General features: G+C 41.8%; 1 long non-coding RNA gene across 1 annotated transcript in view; it reads right to left on the bottom strand.

Moving 5' to 3' along the window:
• The window catches only part of LOC139436499 (uncharacterized), a 145,885-nt gene that overhangs the window by 58,227 nt on the left and 63,474 nt on the right, over nucleotides 1–24,184 (bottom strand). Inside the window, exon 2 of the long non-coding RNA XR_011645760.1 lies at nucleotides 9,721–9,774. This is a non-coding gene — a long non-coding RNA (uncharacterized lncRNA). The remainder of the gene's footprint in view (nucleotides 1–9,720; nucleotides 9,775–24,184) is intronic.

Genomic DNA, 24,184 nt, shown 5'->3' with positions numbered 1-24,184 from the left:
AGAGGGACCCTGTGCTGTTTGAGTGTTAAGTCTGACTACACTCCAGGGGAGGTGGCCCTGCCACTGAGCGTTCCCATAATAAGAAGCATCTGGGGCTGCTTGTTCTGGGTTTTGTGGTTTAGGTCAGGCCTTTCCTTTAAACCTAACGTCTCTCCCTTGGCTGCAGAATGGGAACACACTGAAACCTTTTCACACAATAGGAAAGGGGGAGAGGGTTAGGCAAGTGCTGGGAAAAGACCCGTGTGTGTCTATTTCTTCCCCAGCCAAATTCATGCATCCATGAATTCTGTCCAGAGATCTGTTAGGGGTCAGATCCCAGGTAAGCGTTGAGTGAAGGAAGAATTTGGCTGTAGTTAAAGCAACCTATTTCAGGACAAGTAGGTTGAACTTGGGCAGGATTCTGGAGGGACTCACTATAGAAGCGGCAGCTCGGGAGAGAATCGAAACCCAGGAACAGAAGCAAGGAGCTGAGAGGAACGCAGCCTCACCCTAGAGCCTGCGACACCGCCCTAATCTGCAAAACCCAGGCGGGGGGGAGAGGAACCCTGCAGCCCGAGGCGCTCCATACTGCCTCTTATCAGAAAATTTCCAGGCATCTCTTAGCAGCCACAAACAACAAAAGGGAGATGCCTCCAAGCCTAGAGGCGTGGTTATTAACTATTGTTTTGCCCACGGACCTCCGGGTTCATCCCTGTACCTTCCAGACCGCAGTCGGGGATAGAAAGCTCTCATGAACGGTTTTGTTTGGTCCCTGTGCTATACGATGATGATTATTTTAGATTTTAGTATTTTTCATTGAGGTATGGTTTTATCCACAGTCATGCACAACCCTTAAGCACATTGGCTATCCAACCCATAACCCACGTGATAGCTGGAAAGATATGTGGACGTCCAACACCCAGTACCTCGCTCAATGTGACGTTATTTGGAAATAGAGTCATTGCAGGTGTTAAAATGAGGTCATACTGGAGTAGAGTGGGTCCTTAACCCAATATGTCCTTATAAGAAGAAGGCATTTGGACATAGCTCCAGAGAGAGAAAGACAGAGGGGAGAATGACAGGGGACGAACAAAGCGGAGAACACTGGATGGCAGGCAAAACCCAAGAGGCTAGAAGAGGCCTGGAGCATATTGTTCTCACCTTCAGTTAACACCTTGGTTTTGGAATTCCAGCCTCTAAAACAGAGACAATAAATTCTTGTTGTTTTAGGCCCAGTGTGTAGTAACTTTGTTACATCAGACCTAGGAAACTAAGACACCCCAGTTTTCTTATGACCCTTTTGGTCAAAACAAACCCTGCCTTATAAACAAACCACTTTTCTGACTTCTGCCACAAAACATTAGTTTCGCCTGTTCTTTTTTTTTTAAACATTTTTTTTTATTTATTTCTCTTCCCTTCCCCTCCCCCCCAGTTGTCTGCTCTCTGTGTCCATTAGCTGTGTTTTCCTCTGTGACCACTTCTATCCTTATCAGCGGCACCAGGAATCTGTGTTTCTTTTCGTTGTGTCATCTTGTTGTGTCACCTCTCCGTGTGTGCAGGCTGCACTTTCCTTCACGCTGGGCGGCTCTCCTTATGGGGCGCACTCCTTGCGCGTAGGGTTCCCCTATGTGGGGGACACCCCTGCGTGGCACGGCACTCCTTGCACGCATCAGCGCTGTGCATGGGCCAGATGGCTTCTTTCACTCAGTATGTTTTCAAAATGCTTCCATATTTTTGGAGCATATGTCAGTCATTGGTTCTTTTTATGTTGTTAAATAGTATTCTATTGTAAGGATAGACCACCTTATGTTTCCGTTTCTATTTATATATTTATATTGTTGATGGACACGACTTATTTTGAGGAGGATTTTAGGCTGCAATGACTAAAGCTGTTGTGAAGAACATCATTGAATATCTTTTTGTGGACATCCTTTTCAAATTTCTCTTAGGAAATGCCTAGAAATAGAACTGCTTTGTCATAGAATAGGTATACTTAGCAGTTTAAGAAACTGCAATGAGTTGTCCAAAGTACTCCATTTTACTCTCCCACCAGCAGTGGTTAAGAGTTCCTGTTGTTTCACATCCTGTCAAACTTTTAAATTTGAGCCATTCTTGTGCGTAGGAAATGACATCTCACCTTGGTTTTCATTTCCATTTCTCCGATGAAAAATAATGTTGACCATAACCCGACCTTCCTCCCCCTGCTATTTTGATCTTGGCAGTATTGGAGCTGGGAGAAAGCGTGGCTGCAGTTGCAGAGAGTTTTGGTCCACCTTTGGATTCCGCCCAGTCAGGGTCCTCAATCCAATTATCACAAGAACACATGGTATTGTTATTTCTCTCTGCCTACCATCCTCCTCTTGACTCCTGCCTTCTTGGTAAAACTAAGGTGTGGGTGTGGGCAGATAATTGTTGGGCCAATTCTGATCATCAAGGCTTCCTTGAGTCTCTTTTCCAGCCCCAGAGGATAGCATGTTTTTAATTTTTTCTTTATTTTTAAAGAAGCCTTAGATCACATAAATGTTACATCAAAACATTTATGTAACATCGCATAAATGTTACATCAAATATTCCTGTATACCCCAACCCCTCCCCCTCCTACATTTCCCCCATTAACAACCTCTTTCATTAGTGTGGTCCATTTGTTACAACTGATGAACAAATATCGAAACATTTCTGCTAAACATAATCTATAGTTTACATCATGGTTTACACTTTATATGGCACAATTTTATAGGTTTTGACAAAATGCATAATGACCTGTATCAGTCATTGCAATGTCATGCAGGACAAATACAATGTCCCCCAAATACCCCACGTTCACCTATTCTTCCCTCTCCCAGAACCTCTGGTGACCACTCTCTTTATATCAATGTTACAAGTTCTTCCATTACTAGAATAATAAAAAGTCTACTTTAGTCCACAGTTGCATTCCCCCTTATGTTTGTTCACTCCTCAGTCTTGAGGATTTTAAGATGGTGATGCCCACTCTGCCTCCAATTGAAGGGGATTTAGATCCAAAGGGGCAGATGGATGGAACTGTCTTGTTTGCAGTTGTAGCTACTCTCTGCTTTTTGGGATGGGTGTTGTCCATCATCATCCTTTTGTTAGTTATCCTGGGTGAGTCCGATGAACTAGAGAGTAGGTGTTGGCTGCAACTCTCCCGATATTCAGGGTTCAACTGGCTATGAACAGTGGAAGATTTAAGTCTCAGGGACATATATTTAACAGCAATTGTGCTAATATAGGTTCAAATAACAGGGGCTGAAGAACCACATGTGGGAAAATTATAAATGAGTCTAACTCTGATTTATTGGGGAGATGAGTTATCATTTATTTTACATGAATTTTCTTTTTGTTACCATAGGAGTATAGGTCTTTCATATCCTTCTATCTTCTAGTTGGAAGCACAAGTTGTTTCCTTCCTTTCTTTTCTTTCTATCTCTTTCTCTTTTTTGTTTAGTCTTTAAACTATGCAGCAATTAGCTGGCGCTATGGGGAACATTCTCTACCACAGCCCAATCAAGCCACCTGGAATGACTGATCATCTATTCTTGTTGCTCTCTGATCACATCTAGCAGAGAAAAGTGTCTGCCCCAACAGTGAATCAGGACTAACTGAAAGGAGGTATCTCTTGATCTGGAATAGAACTGTCCTGCTAGAAGCTACCCTTGAGTTTCCATGCTCTGTACTGTTAGCTCTGAAGTACTGGCTGATAATTAAACATACTCAACATGATCTTTGACCTTGCTTTCCTTCAACAAAGCATCAGTATGTCTCTTAGAATCTTCTCAAACGTAGTTTGAAAGTTGCTACTGTGGGAACTTCTTGCCATAAAATTCCTTGCTCCTAAGACTTCAGTAGCAGTTTGATATTATTGGTGAATTCCAAAAAGAAATATTGGCTTATGTTTGTAATCTGATCTGTACCTGGGCCTGACTGAGTTATCATTAGGGCATTGAGTCCCCACCCACCAAGGAGCGGGGACTCACAGAGAAAAGGAATGGCGAAGAACAGAGTTGAGGGCTTTTAATGTTGGAGTTTTGATGTTGGAGTTTGATGCTTAAGACTTAAGCTGGAGCCCTAGGAAGTAAGCTCTCAGAGGAAAGAGAAGCCAGCCCCAGGAAGAAAGAGCCTTGAACGCAGAGAAAAGCAAGCCCCAGGAAGGTAAGAACCCAGGAAGCCTGAATCCTCGCAGCCGTCGGCAGCCATCTTGCTCCAAATAGACTTTGGTGAGGGAAGTAACTTATGCTTTATGGCCTGGTATCTGTAAGCTCCTACCCCAAATAAATACCCTTTATAAAAACCAGCCAATTTTTGTTTTTTTTTGCATCAGCACCCCTTAAGGCGACTAATACAACTTCCATTTCATGCAAGAAGTTACCCCAACCTGTTTTCAGTATGCATATTTCTTCTTATCTTCTGAACTTGGATGCTCCCAAACTATACCCCAGGTTGACACATTTAAATAAAATCAAGTGGGATGAATTCTCAGAAAGCCTTTCATCCAGAATAGCAGTGAGCCTCAGAGTCTGAAGGTCACCAGCAAAGAGCAGAATTTAAAACCCATAGTTAGAACTTAAATGATATGCTTTAACTAACACCAAATTTATTTTTGCATGACTGTTCTGCAATCATTCATAAGCTTTTTAGGGCAGGGACTGCATTTTATTCATTACGTGTCCTTAACACCTAGACTACTGCCTGCCATATACTGGAAGCTCAATAAATATTTGTTGAATGAATGAATTGTGAGAGGTAATCTTTTCTCAATTATGCTGGAGGCAAGTTCAGAAAAAGCCAGGGGGCTCAAAAACACATACTGCTGCTAAACTCTGAAAGTAATGAGTTCCAAGATCACACAACCACACATTTGCCATAGTGACCTAGAATGTGATACAAGGAATTAAAGATGTGGGCCCTAATGAGTGTTAAGATAGAATTCTGCAGAAAGGAACTTCTCCTTCTTTGTTAACTATAAAATCTATAATACAACCCTCCAGATACAGCCTTCCTTTGGTAAAACTCCCTGTAATGCAGACTTTGCTTGGGGGTCATTTACAGGTCAACCCATATTCTCTGGAGAAGAACAGCAGGGAAATTAATGTTTAACTGAAGGTTCCATTAGGCCTTAGGAATTCCAGTCCCTAAGGGGTGACTCAATGGTGGTAGAAGCTGTGAGAAATAGACTCACGGTCTCTTAGAATGGGTTTTCAGCCAGTACCTCATTTATCTCTCTTGGTGGCATTCTACAACGTGTGTTTTTTACTTGATTTAGAACCGTATCCCATTCCCAACAGCCCAATGTTGGAACAGCTCCTCTGCTTCCTGCTCCTAAATTCTAAATGCGAGGTTGGCACATTATTTATAGATGTTACCTTTATACCATCTCAATGACATATTAGCTTGGAATGATTCTTATCATCTGTTTTCATGGAAAGTTTATTCCTATTATATTTGACTATCAATTTAAAATATGAACAGAAGACAACTAGGAAAACATGATTTTTTAAATTCTCACATTAAATCAGGGCATAAACAGATAGAAAACTGGGTTTGAAGGCAGACCTTGGATACATTAATCTCTTGCTGCCTCATTTGTATCATCTGTCAAAGAGTAATATTGGACTCAATTATTAAATTTTCATTTTAAGATTGAACACTAAAACTGAAATTTTCCACTAGCCTTACATTTTAAAAATAAACTTGTTTTTTGAACTTTAACTTCTAGAAAGAAAAATGCACAAATTACAATTGTCTTGCTTAATGAATTATCACAAAGAAAACAACCATCTCGCCACCACCTCAATCAAAAAATCAAAGATTGGGGAAGTGGATTTGGCTCAACAGATAGAGTGTCCACCCACCACATGGGAGGTCCAGGGTTCAAACCCAGGGCCTGCTGACCCATGTGATGAGCTGGCCCATGTGCAGTGCTGATGTGCACAAGGAGCGCCATGCCACGCAGGGGTGTCCCCCGTGTAGGGGAGCCCCACGCCCAAGGAGGGCACCCCGTAAGGAGAGCCGCCCAGCGCAAAAGAAAGCACAGCCTGCCCAGGAATGGCGCTGCACACACGGAGAGCTGACACAGCAAAAGGAAACACAGATTCCTCGTGCTGCTGACAAGAATCCAAGCAGACACAGAAGAACACAAAGCAAACGGACACAGATAGCGGAAAACGGGGGGGGGGGGGGGGGGGGTGGTTGGCTGGGAAGGGGAGAGAAAGAAATAAATAATAAATCTTAAAAAAAAATCAAACATTACCAACATCCCAAGCCCCCTCATCACCTGCCCAATCACCATCCTCTTTCTCCTCTCCAAACATAACCGTTAAACTTTCACTACAAATTAGTTTGCTTTTGAACATGTATTTTCTATGTCTGTCTCCAATTTGGTGCCAATAGAAAGTTGTTTTTATTAACAAATGCACTGAACCTTTGTGTCAGTCAGGATTATTCAAAGGGAAAGAAAGTTGACTTTATGTATTTTTGAGTGGAAAGATATTAACTAAAGAGAATTAGAGATGCAGATAACCAGTGGAAGAGTTGGAGGAGCAGAGGTCAGGAAGGCCATTTTAGGAAACCTGGGGTGCAGAGCTCACAGCCCGGGAAGCCACCGGTAGCTGAGCTACCTGTCTACAAGAGCGCACGGGGCCAATGGCGGATGCCAATGAGCTCATCTCCTTACCCATGGCTCTCGCAGAATAAAATGGCTTCTCTTTCTCTTCTGCCTTTAAATTTCTCATTAAGTTCTTTGCAGATTTAACCCAGAATGTTACTAGAAAGAGATTCTGGAAAATGTCATTCTGGATTTCTCTCCTGTGACACAGGGAAGAATTCAGAAAGGGGCAATAAAGCTGCTAGGTTAAACAGGCCAGACAATTTGTCAGGGGCTAAGACAATTTTTGAGTTGGCTAATGGAAGAGAATGGCCTTGTCTACTTGTCTACAGTTCTGATCTTCTAGTCGGTCCTAAATCTTCAGATCTATTTCCAACATCAATCCTATAGCACCTCTTCTTAGGGATACTTGAAAGCCTGATCCTAATACTTCTTTTTAAAAATCAGTAACTTGAAAGTTCCTCTCATCTCATATTGTATATTGCACAAGACACTGTTTGAAGATAACCAGGCCTGTATATGATTATCTGAGAATCTCCAGAACAAGGGCAATATGAAATTCATTGTGTCTCTCTTTTGGCCACCTCCCATTGACCACGTTTCTCAGATGATGAGACCCCTTTTTGGGGGAAGACACAGTTGAAAATAATTACTATTCATCACCCTCCGTTAAGAGAAACTATTTTCACTACATGTAGGTTTCCAACTTTACAGGCTACCCTATCTCCCGAGAAGAATTACCAGGGCGATAAGAGTTGTGCTTGTTTTCTTTCCCGAGCATCTAAATATCGTGACAATCTAATCTCCAGAATCCCAGGAAGGAGGCAACTTAAGAAATGCTCCAGTGGAAAGGTCCTTTGTCCACTTTTTCTGTGCTGTTCTAGTTCAAAATAAGAATACCAAAGGCAGAAATTAGGTTTTTATTAGATACTTATTACTAAAGAGGGCTGAAAGATAACAGACTGCCCTCTCTTTTTATTCCCGATCAGAAATTCTGAGATAAGTGATTTAGAAAAATTAGATCAACAAATCTCACCAAAGAATAAAATCAAAACCAGTTCCCTGTTTTCCTTGAAGAAAAAAAAGAAAATGGAAAGAGGTTGTTTTTGTCTGGTGACAGTTTATTTTAACCCAGATGCTTTCTCCATTTGTAACTGAGTCCCGCTTGTGTTTTCAGAAGCACTGCCAATTCTGATGGATTTCTTGGGCAGGAACTAAAAGACAAGGTTAAACACAGCTGCTCTGGAGCCTGAAATCCTTGAGAGTCCAGGAGGACCTGAGTTAGTAAAATAAACTCAGAGAGGGCTGTCTGAACCAGCATTTCCAGAGACAAAATGAGCATAAATGAGTATGGAATCAACAGGCCTCCTGTGCCAAGCTCATCAGAAGCTACCCAGAGAAATACATTTACAGTAGAAGAGCACATCTGCTGCAAGATAGTACAGAATTAGACACCTGGCCTTCATTCAAGAGGCTATCAGAGGGAAACTGTCTAGATTAGCACTGCCCGTGTCAGCAATTTTTATAATAAATGCCCCATTTACCAGGATTTTGCTATCAGGATGCAGAAGATAAAAGTGATACTCAAATGCAAGGTCAAACCTCACCATTTATAATTCTCCTCTATTAGCTGAAACAAAGTCCTAGTTATCCAGATATGGGGGAGGGTAACTCTCTTCCCAAATGGCGCCTCACTCACTAGTGATTTACAAAGTACTGCTCTGAACATTATCTCCTTGCAGTGGTGAGTGTGCCCCCATTTTACAGATGGATTAAACTGGAAAAAGTATCATTTTTCCAGGTTTAAGTAGCCTCCTTTCCTATCTAGGCTGCATAATATCTGTGTGGCATCACCGGTGTGTTATTGTTTGGCTCTTTCAGACACACGATACCTCCAGAGTGGCCAACAGACTGGGACTCTCTCAGTTCTAACACCTTAGATGAGATTCCCTCAAGAACCCTGTGTTTCAGCTGCTTCTTACACAGGCTCTTGATATTTTGTCAAAATTGCAGTAACTGAGATGGTGTACCTATAGGACTTCCATACCCTGTGATGGGAATATAAACGATGATTTTCTGTTGGCAAAATGTAATAAAAGTTAAAACATAAAGCCCTTTGATACAGAAAAGCTATGTAGAATAATCTACTCCAAGGAGATAGTCACATAAATATGCAAAGATATGCAATGATGTTCATCACAATTAGAAATAACCTAAATTTCCATCAACATGGACCAGCTTAAAAGGATAGTGTATTCATACAAGAAAATTCTATGCATCCATTAAAAAAAACACGTAGATTTGTATTTGTTGACTTGAAGTTCCATGACATCTTTTTGAGAGAAAAGGAATGACAAAAAAGCATAGCTGAGATAATCCCATTTATGTGTAAATCAAATAAATCCCAGATCCTGCCACAGTCTGATCTCAGCACAAGGTCAATGTCACAGAAGGAGCCCAGCTGCCGCAAGTCATTACAGAGTCATTTCAGTCTTTGCTCTCATCTTTCAGAGAACATTACAGAACATACAATTCTTAACTTACAGCATCACATCCTATCTCCTCTGATAAGCCATGTGATAGACTGAATGAGGTACCCCAAAATAGACATGTTCTTTATCTTAATTTATGTCCCTGTGGGGTGGATGTGTACCCATTGTAAATAGGACTTTTTGAAGATGTCATTTTTAGTTAAGATGTGGTTAACTGACCAGACTGGGCCTTGATGTGGATTCCTGGAGGCCTTATAAAGAGAACCTAGAATTCACAAAAGCCAGAAATGAGAGGATATTATGGAGTAAGGGCAGGCTGAAATACAACCCGAGGAACTCTAAGGTTTGCCAACGGCTAGAATGCAACAGTCTCCTGGGAGAAAGCAAGCCTTACTGATATCTTGATTTGGGGCTTCTTTTAGCCTCAAAACCATGATCCAATAACTTGCTGAAGCCAAAACGAGTTTCTGGTATTTGTGAGAGCAGCTCTGGACCGAAGACACCCCACTCCTTTCATCTAGTTCTTCAACTCTCTGACTGGAATAGATCCTGAAGGTTATCTCTCCCCAACACCCTATTTCACTCTCAACCCCAAACATCTGCCTGACACCCAAATGGATCAACCATTACCTTTTTGTTCATCTTCCCTCTTCCTTTGATTCTCTCTTCACTGATTACCAGCATCTGAATAATAAGGTGGTAAGAGAAGAAAACGCTTAGTGTACAAAACTTCTTTCCCAGAGGAGTAGGAGGAAAAGAGATTATGATCAAGCATATACTACAGTGTTCAACCTTGCAACAAATGCAAAATGATTCTACTGATACCTACGGTACATATACATACAAGGGACTGCAAAGATGTTGAAAAAATTCTTAATAACTGCTGCTTCCGTCAGACTTTCCCTGAGTTTTCCTTTTCGTTTTCTACTTCTCCTTATATCTCTTTGAATTATTCATTATGAACATGCTTTGTTCCTAATAAAAATTGAGAAATAAACTCGTAATATGTAAAAAGGAGGTCATAATGACGTTCACGAGAAATAACAGATGTAAGAAAAATAGCACACAATTTCCTTAGATGAATACAGTTAGGCTGTCTCTTCCTAGTTTCAACATTAATGAGCTCCATTATTTTGGGATTATTGTAATTGCTCCTGCATGTGAGTTAATAAAGTACAGTTAGAGTTGGTCAGTTACCTAGTAACTCCCCTAGATTGCTTTATCTGTTATTTTACCACCCATGAAATCCAGCTTAATTTATGAGTTCACTGGGCTGTAACTTACATGGCATCTAATGATTTATGAAAAGTGTTAAACATTCAAACCAATTGTGACTTTTTTCATTCATCTGGCCCTAAAGCTATCACTTTTAGGATCTCTCTGGTGAAGCAGGCAATCAGTATATTTATACCCATTTCAATACTTCTACACCTATGCATTCCTATGTTTCTTTCTAAATATACAGCATTTATTTATTTATTTATTTATTTATTTATTTATTATGATTTGTGAGTCAGGTAGATCTCCCTGAAAATCAAGGTGCCTGTCTGGCTGTTTCTGACATCCTGACTCATGAGGCTTCTCTTAGCTGGGGGTGCACAGTCAACATAACTGCTGATAACTAGAGCCAGAGGCCCATGGTTCCTGAGAAGGGAGTTTATTAGTCAGACACCACATCCAGAAATGGCAAATGGCACCCTGGCTCATAGCTGGAAATCCCCCTCTGGGAATTCCAGAAAGCAGACTTTGCTGTTTTGTGTGTTAGGCTGCCAAAATGGAGTATACCAGAAATGGGTCAGCTTTTACAATGGGACTTTATTAGATTGCAAGTTTAGCATTTTGAGGTGGAGAAAAATGTCCAAACGAGGGCATCATCAGGCAATGCTTTCTCCCTGAAGACCAGCTGCCAGCAGTCCTGGCATCCTTTCTCATACAGCAAAGCACTCGGTGGCATCTACACAACTCTCACTTTTCTTCTAGGTTTCGTTGCCTTCAGCTACTGGCTTCCTGTGGTTTTCTCTTTATTCCTTTGGCTTTCTCTCAGGGTCTGTGGCTTTTTTCTCTGTTCTTCTTTGGGTTTCTCCCTGTCTCCGTATTCATTCCATTTAAGGACCTCAGTAAGAGGATTAAGATCCACCCTGGGTCATGTCTTACTGAAGTAATGTAATCAGAAGGCCTTTAATTGAAGTGACTTAATCAAAAGGTCCCACCTGCAGCAGGTTCATACAGGGAATGGATTAGCTCTAAGGACATGCTTTATCTGGGGCCCATAAAAGCCTCAAAATATCACTTTGTCTCTCAAAGTTCCTTTGGCTTAACTGAGTCAGTTCTAGAACTTAATAGATTTCTTTGTGAGGGGAAAATAAACTGCATATTAAAATCCCAAAGAACGCTGACAAATTGGAAAAGTGATTGGAAATAGGCTTTAATAGGCTGGCTATAGAATAGAACATTTGGGGAGGGGAACCTTCTCAGTTGGTGGTAAATGGCTGACATTTTTGGCAGTCTGACACCAAGGATTCAGAGATTAAAAAGCAAGCACACACTTCAGTGACATTATGTAAATAGAAGCAGCCTTTTTATAAGCATTGCTTCCTTTTTATTCAAAAGCAGCTGATTTTTTTGTCCTTCACATCCCCCAGATATGGGAATAAGGCAGAGTAAGCCCCATTGAACTGGAACTATGGTGTAAGAAGAGCTCTTTATTTCTCTTTTAAGAGCAACTTGGCAAATGCTGCTTCACCTTCTAGTAGGAGGAATTAGGCCCTGGGAAAGGATAGGTCTACTTTGCCAAAGCCCAGGCCCTTCCACCCTTGAAAGAAGAGCTCAGCTGAGTCATCACGTCCCCAGGGAAGTCGTCCCTGACTTCCTTCACCTGGCGATTCCCCATTCATACAACCTGGAACTCTCCATTATCTCCCCAGCACAGGTGTGGCTATGGGTTTATATTGTAACTCTTTGTGAAATGTCTGCCTCCTGGCCCAGGCTTTAAGCAGTGTTAGGGTAGGGAGCATGCCTCTCTTCACTCCCTATTATACACCCAGGGCCTTGCATGGTGTTGGGCCCATATTCACACTAATACAACACTTGCTGAAAAGATGAACAAAGGAATGAATGATTTGGGAAGATTATTTAGGATGATACCAATCAAGGTCCAGGGCAGAGTGGATAACAAAATGTCCAAAATAGAGTTACCGCCAAGATAGAAAGACCCGTATCCCTGAAACAGAAACAGAAAAGAGGATATTTGTTAAATTTCTTCCATGCTGGAACAGTCTGGACTCACTTCGTTTTATACCTCTCCTTATATCTGCCTGCCTCTTCTGCTAGAGGGACCCAATAGATTCCTGAGTCACCTAACCCCTCAGGAGGTGCTTCAAATCTGGCAATTGGTATCCCATAGGACTTTCACCCCCCTTACACCATTGTAGCAATCCTCACTTAGAGGTGACCTGGGGAAATGGCACCCTAGGATAGTGACCAGGTGAAGGAATTGAAATAGTTGCAATGCAAAGGATTCCAGTCGGTTTAGCTGGAAGCTTGTACCACTGAGGAAAACCCAGACCACCCTCCATGAGAACTTCAGCACCCTTGATTTTCCTAGGAACAGGGAACTTCCATCTCTGGATTTGCAGCAAGACCATCTCCTTTTCAGCATTTTCTTCCCTCCACCAGTGTTGGGGCCCCCACATGACTCAGAGCCAGATTGACTTTCCCCTTGCCAGGACACCTGTAAACACTGATAGATAACAGGTGCTGGGAAAATCACAGACACACACTCAGTGCCACCCCAGCCCTTGCCTATCTCCTCCTCCTTCTCTTCTGAGCAATGACATTTCAATCTATTTCCATTCCACAACCTAGGGGAGATGTTAGTGCTAATGAAAACAGGAACTGGGAACTAGCAGCCCAGATGCTCATCAGGGCAGGAATTCTCAGTGGCAGGACCCCTTTTCCATGAGACTTGGCTCTCCTTTCCAACTTGAAGTAGGGAATGTGGAACTGCCATCTACCACCTGTGACCTGAGCAGTTACTCTCCCCAGGAGATGGGCTGTGGTGGGATCTCTTCCTCTGCTCTTTTGGTCCCTCCATGCTGTGTAAGTAATAAAGCAGCCTTTTGCTGAAAGTCTCTGTTGTGCCTGGACCTGTGTCTTCACAACATACCATATAGCAACTCGCTGCACACCAGGATCCAACATAGGGACAATATTAGAGCCGAATTGAGGAGAGACTGAATGTCTGGACTTTCTGCTTTGTAGCAATTGAGTACTGCACCCTCAGAATTTCCAGTTATTTCCACCCACAACTAGGTAGAGGAACACACTTGTTACATAAATAAAGGCCAAAAGATAATTAATTAATCCTTAAGCTCAGCTTATCTCTCACCAGTGTCAACTATATTTCTCAATCATTTCTTTTGCCTTCCCAAATTATGAATAGAATCGCATTACCCTTCCCATTAAAAATCTCCACGTGATTCTCATTCTCTAAAGAATCAAATGCAAACTCACTTAACCCATTGTCTCATGCACTTCTGTGCATGTTTGACTTTTTGTGTTAGCCACCAACTTTCTCCTTTACTTCTTTTTTTTTTAGATTTATTTATTTATTTCTCTCCCCTTCCCCCACCCCCACCCCGGTTGTCTGTTCTCTGTGTCTATTTGCTACTTCTTCTTTGTCCACTTCTGTTGTCAGCGGCACGGGAATCTGTGTTTCTTTTTGTTGCGTCATCTTACTATGTCAGCTCTCCATGTGTGCAGCACCATTCCTGGGCAGCCTGCACTTTCTTTCACGCTGGGTGGCTCTCCTTATGGGGCGCACTCCTTGCACGTGGGGCTCCCTTACACGGGGGACACCCCTGCATGGCAGGGCACTCCTTGCGCACATCAGCACTGCGCATGGGCCAGCTCCACACGGGTCAAGGAGACCCGGGGTTTGAACCGCGGGCCTCCCATGTGGTAGACGGACGCCCTAACCACTGGGCCAAGTCTGCCGCCCTCTCTCCTTTTCTTAGATATTTTCACTACAAAACAACAAATACTCAGAAACACATGCAATACAGAGTACAAAAATATATATATATATATATAATGTTCCCTTATTCTACCTCCTTCCTTTCATAAATAAAGTATTAACACTTTCTGTGTAGCACACAGAGGAAGTTGCCGCAAGCACTCACATGGAACCAGAGGACGTTCCTAGAAGGTAGTGCCGCTTTCAAAAAGACAGGGGGATGCTGGTAAACCACTTCTTCGGGGAAAAAAAAATGTTAAGCCCTGATTTATAGCATATACAAATTTCCATGGCCAATTTCAAGCTATCAATGTATTTAACAAGCAGCTCTCACGAGCCAAAAAGTTACCACTGCAGCATACCACTGAGTCAGGGTCTAACAGGCAACCTTTGGAAATTCACTTTCTCCCACTCTGGCCATGTCCTCTGACCACTTCCACATGTCAGCTACGGTCACCCCTCCCAAGCGCTCTCCAGGAAAAACAGGGGTTCTTTGGCAATATGAGCAGAGATTGGGAACACCGAGGCATGCCTTCTAGTCCTGAGTCAGCAGAGAGAAAACTGCCCATGCAGTTGTACTCGCTTCATGGATAATCTTGGTGGCCCTCAAGGCCTTTCTTTGAAGGCTTCTTCTCCTTTTTACATGCACTAAGCTGCTTCATTCTTCGCTAATTCATCCAACCCAGTTTTGTTGAAGAAGCCAGAAATAAATCTCTCAGAAAGAAAAGGAAAACAAATGGAGATTGCAGATTATACACAGGGTTTCAGTCTAACCAAGGTCACATCCCCCAAGGCTTCAACGGGTATATTTAGATATCAAATTTACATATATGATATGGGGGTGGAATTGGGAGATGAGTTGAGTCAGGGTGAGTTTTAAAATGTATCAGACACTTGTTGAGATTATACTTTTCTTCAGAGCCAGGAAACAAAGTGTGTCAGCTGTAACATGAGAAAGTACAATTTCAAGTCTGTTTTGGTTGCCCAAGTGAGAGATAATATTCATACAAGTGTCTAGAAGAGGAACTTCCCAGAAATTAGGGAATCTTAGACCAATGTGTTCGGCTTTGGGCTCACTGCTCTTCAGAAATCTTGAAAAATAAAATAAAATAAAAACAACCCTTAAATACACCCATCTCTTTGGGAGTATGAAATATATTTTTCCAAGTAGAACTTCCACTTAAGAATGTTCTTATTCTTCAGATTGAGACTTGAAAACCAGTGTCAGATGCTAAATGTCATACTCAAAATCAACCCTAAAAGCTAATATGTCAGAAGAGGTCCCCTGGAGAATTAAAGAATAACTTTGATGATCAAACTAAAGAAAGTTCAGGGGATCATGGAGACAAAAACAACCGAACCCAGTAAAAAACAACATAAAATTGTATTTGTGTGTGTGTTTAAATTAAGAATATCAACACACTATTCTGAAGATTAGCAGTGTACTCATTCTACTTTTTCTATGGGAGAGTTCAGACATGGGGAATTGTTAGGACTAATTATTGGCAACTTTAAGTTGAAGTATAATGCATCAGAAACCAAAGGCTGAAACAGAAAAATAATTGGCACAAGGAAAGGACCCAAGCGACAGAGGTGACGGGGCTCAGTCATCTTTAACACGGCACTTCCAGCCAGGGCCAGTGTCATGCGCTGCCTGCAGGGCAGCTCACTCCCAGTGCTTGCAGTTTAGTGCCCTACGGTCTCATCTTGAAATTTTAAATAATTTTATCCTTTTGTTTGTGCTTTTAAGGTGAAGGCCGATGGAGCAATGGAACATGTGCGGGCGGTTTGGAGCCTCAGCTCACATGAGGGCACATCACCCACGAGCCTCCTTAGGATGGGTACTTGGCCACCTACTCCCAGACTCTGTGGTGCCCCAGAGCTCGCCCCACCTTCCTTCCAGCCCCTTCTTGGCTACTGCTACTCGTAGTCCACCAGCCCCACCAGAGCTGAGCGTGGCATCTCGGGGAAGGACATGGTGGTGGCGGTCCCCGCCCCTCGGGCAGTGCCAGGTTGCTGGTGCCTTGGCCTGGATGAGCCTCTCACCCAGCCCCACTCAGGCACAACAGCATCCCAGGGCAAAGGCTGTAATTGGTTGGGGGTCACCCATGGGCAGGGGAGATGGAGTGTTCTGCTCCCAGCTGTGCGCACACACGTCAGGCTGGTGGCTGAATGTTCTTAGGCCATTCGTAGATTCTATTTGTCTCTGTCTTCCTTTTTCCTCACCTAAGTGTTAATGTTTTTAGTTATTAAACATCTGCCTCTTAACTGCATATCTGCTCAGTCTCTTGCCCCAGACCTAGAACCAGCAAATCCCCAAGGGGGAAAGGCAGAAGCACAGGAGGTTAGCTCACCTCTCTACTGAGATTCCAGAGAAATCTTAGCCTCTTAAGTTATGGTTGCTTTGGCAGGTCTCGGACACCTTCAAAGAGACATTTTTAAAAAATTTAAGTGACTTTTTATTTTCCAGCAAGAGCATAGGTGTGTCACAAACCATTGCAACTCAGCTGGACATCGATGGTATTCTGGTGCCATCTACTAGACAACTGTTCCCACTAACAGTCAACAGAAAGAATGAATGAAGATCAGCCAATCTAGAATCCTATCATTTTGAGCTCAGAGGCTCCAAATTTTAACTTTGGTAGTAAGCAGTGCTTTATGTTAATTCTTTAAGTCGGATATGTCTTAGAGTTGTATTTGTTTTCTTAACAGACACTATGGATGATCAATATCAATTAATAGTAACATTTTCTGGGCTCAAAAGTTTGTGGGCACATTTTATACTCATATACTTTGGGGCCTCAATTGCCCATTTATCTGTGTGTTCATGTGAAGACATAACTACTTTCTGAGGAAAATCTTGGCCATACCTTAGGATGTATCCTCTTCCTGGATGTACCACCTGGGCAGCCTCATACCCGGGTTAAGCTCCTCATTAACTATAAATTTTTATAAGAGATCAAAGCTGACCTCTCAGTTTGTTCTCAAGATATATGTGGAGAATTCCACTTCATTTGTAATCTGAGATTGGTTTCTAAATGAAAATATACTGTGAAAATCTCTGTGGATTATTTTTTAATCAAAAGCTTAGTTGTAAGAAATGCCATTCAGAGGAGATTCCAATAAGGTTATAGAGTCTGCCTCTTTCTCTTGAATCTAAACTAGCTAAAGAGGAAAAAAATTGGCTTAGATTTAATTGCTTTGGTCCCTCATATACTTACTGTATCTTTGACTTGCATTCAGGGAGGTAACAAGAGGAAGTCATTCTAAACTTGTCATTTTATTTATTGCAGAAGCGTTGTAGAGGATGTTTGTTGCTCTCCATGGAAAATCACAGGAGTTGTTACTCTCAGCTCCTAATATCAGGAAGAGCTATGCATCTCAGAAAAGAAATGGTTTGTTTTTATTTTCGGCTGCTCTCAGCATCAATTAATCAATTTTGCTTCCTTTTTGCTTGGCAGCTAGGAAGCTCAACGCCAAATCTGTAGCTCATTTTGGACAATTTATTTCAAGTATTTTGTGAGTTTTACCTTTTCTCTGGTTTTATTTTCTTTTCCTTATGTTTCCTTCCCTCTGATTTCCTTAATTATCCTGTGGTATTATTTTGTGTTTTCAGATGAACCTCAAAAGAGTTTTGGAAGGGAACAAGGTATAAATAACTTGTGACTAAATGGCCTTAAGAAGGAGGGGAGGCTGCAGTGGAGCCTCCCTGCTTTGTCCTTTTGATTGACCTTGAGTCCTATGTACATCAGGCAGTTGCTCCCTCCCTCCAAGGCCCCAGCCTTTAAACAGTGATTCCCTGGGAGCTCCTCTGGTGGGGAGCTGGGGAGCTCGCCAGGTAAGCCAGGTGAGAGGAACATGGCCTCAGATCCAGCTTGTGTTCAATTCAGTAATTAGTTATGGTCGATGGGTTAGAGATCTCTGGAAGGTCTGTGGAAAAAGAATTTCCAGCTTTAAAATTTCGTGATACTATAATTTATCAGCAGCGATAAAGCCTAAGGAATAATTTTAGTTTTCCAAGTTCTAGGCACTCTTTTCTGACCACTGTCTTCCCTGTGCTTCTTGAATCTGCTTTCTGTAAGAATTCCTGCTAGGCAGGTTCCAGAAGGTTCTGTCCAGAATCTGAATGAGGAGTCCCGCTTCACAGCATAATTTTCCAGGCATAGATAGGAAGGGCCCTTCAGCAAGAAGAAACATGTGGCAGTAAAATTAGCAATGTGTGCTTGGACAATTTTCCAGGACTGTGCATTGTTTTTCATGAGCACTGAGAAGGGACGAAGAAAAAAGGAAATGGCTGGTGAAAAAAGGAAATGGGGGGTGGGGAGGGAAGGAAGGAAGAAAGGAAAGAAGAGAAGTAGGAAAGACAGAAAGAAGGAAAGAAGGAAGAAAGGAAGGGATTCAAAAGGGATCGGGGGAGTACGTGTAGCTCAGTGTTTGAGCACCTGCTTCCCATGTACAAAGTCCAGGTTTCAATCCCTGGTACCTCCTTAAAATAAAAGTTTAGAAAAAAAGGAGGATGGGATCAAGATTGTTGCTTATCTGGAGATTTTGGGATAAGTTAGGTAGAAAGCTTCCTTTTAAACCGAATGAAGATACGAAAACGCTTCAGGGCCTACAAAACCTTTCCGAAGTCTTTGGGAAAAGCCTAAATTCCCTTCTTTGGTGAAGTGCATACCTGGTTTTCTGGATGGTCTAGCATCTTATCTTCCTTCTTAATTCCTTGAAGAGTTGCTGTTCTCCATTGAGCACAGGCTTGGGGAGTAAGAAAACACAGTAAGAAAACCGTGTTTTCTAGTTTTCTAGTTCCCATTTCTTAGCACTTCAGAGTTGCCTTCGTTTCTGACCATTCACAAGCCTCGTTTCAACCTACAATCAGAATATGTGAGAACCATGATGTTTTTTGAATACCTCTTTTGCTCAAATAGGCCCAGTCAGTTTCAGTGGCTTTCCACTAAGACTACCATTTTGACCAGGAGTATTTGTTTTCAATTGCTGCTATAACAAGTTACCCACAAACTTGGTGGCTTAAGCAATATAATTTAGTATGTGACAGTTTTGTAGGTTGACAGGGCTCCCAAAGGGCAAAAATCAAGGTGTCAACAAGGCTGTATTCCTTTCTTTTTGGAGACTCTAGAGGAGACTCCATTTCCTTCCTTTCTCTCGTTTCTAGGGTTCAAGGCCCCATTCCCCAATTTTCAAAGCCAGCCATGGTGGGTTCAGTGCTTCGCATGCTGCCATCCCTTTGGTTCTCCACAACCAGGACTTTCCACTTTCAGTGACTCTTGTGATCTGATTGGACCCACCTGGATAATCTGGGACAATCTCCCCATCTCAAGGTCCTTAACCTTAATCACATCTGCAAAGTCCCTTTGGCCATGGAAGGAAACATGTTCACAGGTTTCTAAGATCAGTATTGGACCTCTCAAGGTTTGCATTTCCAGGGGTGGACAGGGCAGCATATTCTCACCCCCTGCAGTGCTGCTTTGAGCAGAGCACGGCCTTGTTTCTGCAGCACTCTGGCCAAGAACGCACAGCTTTGAGTCTGGACAGGCCAAAACATGGAGCAGATGCAGGCTGTGGAACACTACACAGAATGAATACACAATTACAGAGTGCAAAATTTAAAATGTCAAGGCCATGAAAGACAGGGAGAGAGGGAAGAATTTTTCCGGAGTGCAGTAGATTAAAGAGATAAGACAACTAAATGCAACACGTGATCCTGGATTGGGTCCTGGATCAGGAAGGGTAAAAAGATACAGTGTAGTGGGCACAATTGAAGACACTTGCATAGGATCTGGGGATTGGAAAGTAGTGTTGAATCAATATGAATTTCCTGATTGGAGAGACTGTATGGTAGAGATGTCAGAAAGGGTCCCTGTTGGAGGGAAGTACACTGAGAATATTTTGACATGATAGAGCATGATGTTTTCAATTCTCAAAAGATCCAGAAAATGACTAGAGAGGTAAAGATAGGGGGAAAGAGAGAGAACATGAAGAAGTAAATGTGATAAAATATTAATATAGCAGACTCTGGTTGCATAGATATGGCATTCTTTGTACTGTTCTTATAACTCTACGTATGAAATTATTTCAAAATAAATTATGAAATATAATAATGTAGCATTTTGTTTATTGAAATGGAAAGTGCCCAAGATTTATTTATATAGATTATTTCATATATTTCCATTTTAACAGGAGCGATCTCTTGGTCATCAAATTATAGGCTATGACCTATAACTTTCCCCTTATTCTTGTATGAATCCCTGGACATTTTGATGAGCTTTTCAGTTTTTCTAATCAGAGGAAAATAAATGGTATTTCCTATTTTAAGTCAGTCTTTTCAAACCTGCTTAATTACAAATTTTTGTTTGGGAAGCTTTTCAAGTCATTTTGCTCTTCACAAATGCCAGGGCTAAATATATACATACAGATAAAGCCATGCAAATAAGCTTTTGATACTTAGGAGACATACATATATAGGCATGAAATCATCACTTATTCAAAGTATAAATTTTAAAAATTTCTAAGCAACGACCTAAAAATGTCATTTTATGCACTCCATTATATAATTAAGAATTCAATTACACCAATAGTCCTTGGCCTTGGAGAGCAGCAGCTCAGAAAATTAAAAGTGAATCAAGTGACATTTATAAAACACTTTACAGTTAACAAAGTTATTTCGTTAAATCTTCAAAATCACATTGTGTGGCTGGTGTTATTAACCAAGAATCTATTTGTGCCCCATCTCAGAACTCTCTTCTCCTGCGTCAGGAGCCAGCAAAGACTTTCTCTCATTTGATGAAGCTCCCTGAGAACCTATGAGAGTCAAACAAAGCAAGATGGGGTCGAGTGGAAATATGCATAGGTACTTTTTCAGGAGCTCTTGTATGGGGACCCAGCCCCACCACCAAGTCCTCAGCATGTAGCTGCCTGCATGACCTAGACATAAGTTAAAGGTTAACAATCCTCCCTGGTGGGAGAGAATGCATAGATAGTACCATAAACTACCATCTTCCCAAAGCAGTAAATGTCCTTGGTATATGTCCTTCCACCGAGCATAGTGAAAACATCACCAGACCCCATGTGTGCAGTCACAGGGCCCTAGCAGGAACTCTGTTCTCATCCCGGATGGAATACCTTGTTACCCCTTATATCACCCCTCATTTTCCTGTCCCTTTGTGGAAAGTTATTTTCATTCGCTGAACCACTGCCATCAGAGAGCATCTCCTGTCCATAAGTTCCAATAAAACTTACACCTGACAAGTATAAGGTATGTTCTTCGGTCTTGTGGTTGCACCAACTCATGCCCTTCAGGAGTTAGGTTGTAACACACTTGTTTTCACTTCCCACCCTGAACTACTGTCACCGTCCCTGCCCAGCATGTATTTTTACTCCACTCCAGGAAAAGAAGGCCCTGCTCAGAGATCTGCAGGCAAGAATGTTCACCTTTAATCACTCGTCTTCATTTATTCTTAAAAGAGCTGATACCTATGAAGGTGGGGAAAATATGTTAGAGAAAGAGAAGGAAATTTAGATCTCCTAAGCAAAGGAAATGATCAAAGCAGTTTTCCTTCAATCAGAAATTGTTAAAGCAATACACTTATGTAACAAGTAAAGGTCAGCCTCATTACTAAAGATTTCTAATTGTAGCTTTTGGAAACTGGAGCTGTGCGGCAAAGCTTAGTCTCACCTTGTATTAGGAATTGAATAGCTGCATTGAGATTTTGCCTTAATAGAATCTTAATTCTCCTGCAAGCGTCTCTGGCTATTGGTCATTGAAAATGTCTCACCTTTCCTCAGTTACTCAGCTATCAAGCCTGAACCACTCATTCTCTATTCTAGTATCTCTAAACTTTTTGATCTTTATCAGAAAAAATTAGTGCATATTCCCAATAAGTGTGCAATTACTTACAAATCATATTTATAAATATATAGAGTAATGTACTAATTGCATTTTATAAAAATACAAATTTAAGAAGTAAAAATTAAAGAAGATATGGATTACAGGAGATAGAAAGGGAGAACACTGTGAGGCAACATCCATATGGACAAAATCTGTGATAAGGTAGAAGGATGTAGTTGTGCAGTGGAGGGGCATGACAGGGGTATAGTGATGCTGTTGGGTTGGGCAGTGCTGGTATGTCAAGGGGTCAAGGTGGGGAGGGTGGGTTAACAGTCCATGGAACGGGGGGAGGCTGGAGGAGGGAGCAGGTGAACACTGGGGATTTGCGGTGTGTGGTTGAAACTACAGCATTGGGAATGTTTTTTTGGCAATATGGCAGGGGAAGTTTACTGGTTTAGGGTGTTAGATGTGGGGGGCATTTGGGATGGGGCACACCTGGGCAGGTTTCTGGGAAGTGTGTGTGTGTTCATTTAGTCATAGCATATTGTATAAGTGTATTGTATAAGCTGGTGGAAACCAACATAATGAGTGGGAAGGTGTTGGCCTCCCATCCTGGACAAGTCCTGCTACGTTCTCAAAGAGAGGGGCAGGAGTCTCTTAAGAACATAGGCAGTGCCTAATAGGGGAGGACAGACCGGTATGTCAAGCCCTCAATGTCAATGCAAGTAACTATGACTCTTGTTCTTCAAGGAGTGAAGGTTGGTGGTTGCTGTGGGTCCCAAGGGGAGGGGGAGGGAGGAATAAAATAGATGGAACATGGGGCAGTTAGGGGGCAATGGAAGAATTCTTCATGATCTTACAATGATGGATACAGGCATGTTAAATTTCACCAAATTTATAAAAGTGTATGGTTCAAAATGTAAACCATGATGTAAACCATTGACGATGGTTGGTAGCTATGTTTCAATATTTGTAAATCATTTATAACAAATGTACTGTAGCAGTTTGATAGTTTATAAATTCCAAAAATAGATATTGGATAATGTTTTTGAGCTGGGCTGTCCCTCTGGGCCTATTAGATTATATTGGATTCAGGGGCTTCACTTTCACTTGATTAAATAAAGATAAAGGCTTTGATTGGGCCACATCAGTAGTCCCCTTGGCAGGGACTCACAGAGAAACCACATCACTGAGAGGGGAGGTGGGAGTTTTGAGCTGGAGCCCCGGGATGTTAACACACAGGAGAAGAACACAGAGGAATAGAGATGGCTCCTTAGACACAGCAGAGGCCCTGGGAAGAGAGGTGAGCTGAACAGCCTACAGCTGCAGCTGAGCCTGGAGAGGAATGAGCCCTGGAAGAGAGACGAGATTTCTCCCAGCCTACAGCTAATATTGGAAGAAGCTGGGACCACAGAGCCTTAAGAGGAAGAGGAAGGCTGTACCCTTGCAGACATCAGCAGACATCTTGCTCCAACATGTGACAACAAACTTTGGTGAGGGAAGGAGATTATGCTTATGGTCTGTGACTGTAAGTTTCTACACCAAATAAATACCCTTTATAAAAACTAACCAACTTCTAGTATTTTGTATCAGCATCCCTTTGGCTGACTAATACATGTACCATCCACATAAAAAAATATTATTAATAGGGAAAAAGGGAGAGGATGTTGGGTATATAGGAATCCCTATATTCTGTACATGATTTTCTGTAAACTTCAACTTCTTTGAAAACAAAGTGAAAAAAGTAAGACACTGGGGGAATAAACAGAAGAAAACATCATTGTACATACAATACAATCAGATCTTACAGTGATGAAGGACATAATGTAATAATTTTTAAAAAATATTTTTTCATTATTATTATTCCATATTTTATTTTTTTTAAATTTTGCAATTTATTTCTTATTTTTGAAACTCATTATTATTTCATTTTCTTATTGATTGTGTTTGGTTATTTTTTGGTTTCACTTTTGAGGATGTTTTGGATCACTGAAGGGTTGCAACTTTGATAGGGGAGGATCATTGGTGCAGGGTGTCAATGATGGGGGATGCATGGGGGGAGGTTTACCTGGGGCATACATATAAGGCATAAAAATGTGTTCAGGTATTCATGGGGCATTGTTACAGTGGGTGGAGAGTCACACAATAACCAAAAGAATATTGAATTCCCATCCTGAGGAGCTCTTCCACATTATCTAATGGAATGTCAAGAACCCCCGAGTACAGGGGCAATGACT

Source organism: Dasypus novemcinctus, chromosome 15 (assembly GCF_030445035.2).
Source record: "Dasypus novemcinctus isolate mDasNov1 chromosome 15, mDasNov1.1.hap2, whole genome shotgun sequence".
Taxonomy (NCBI): Eukaryota; Metazoa; Chordata; class Mammalia; order Cingulata; family Dasypodidae; genus Dasypus; species Dasypus novemcinctus.
This window is presented reverse-complemented; position numbering and strand designations above follow the sequence as displayed.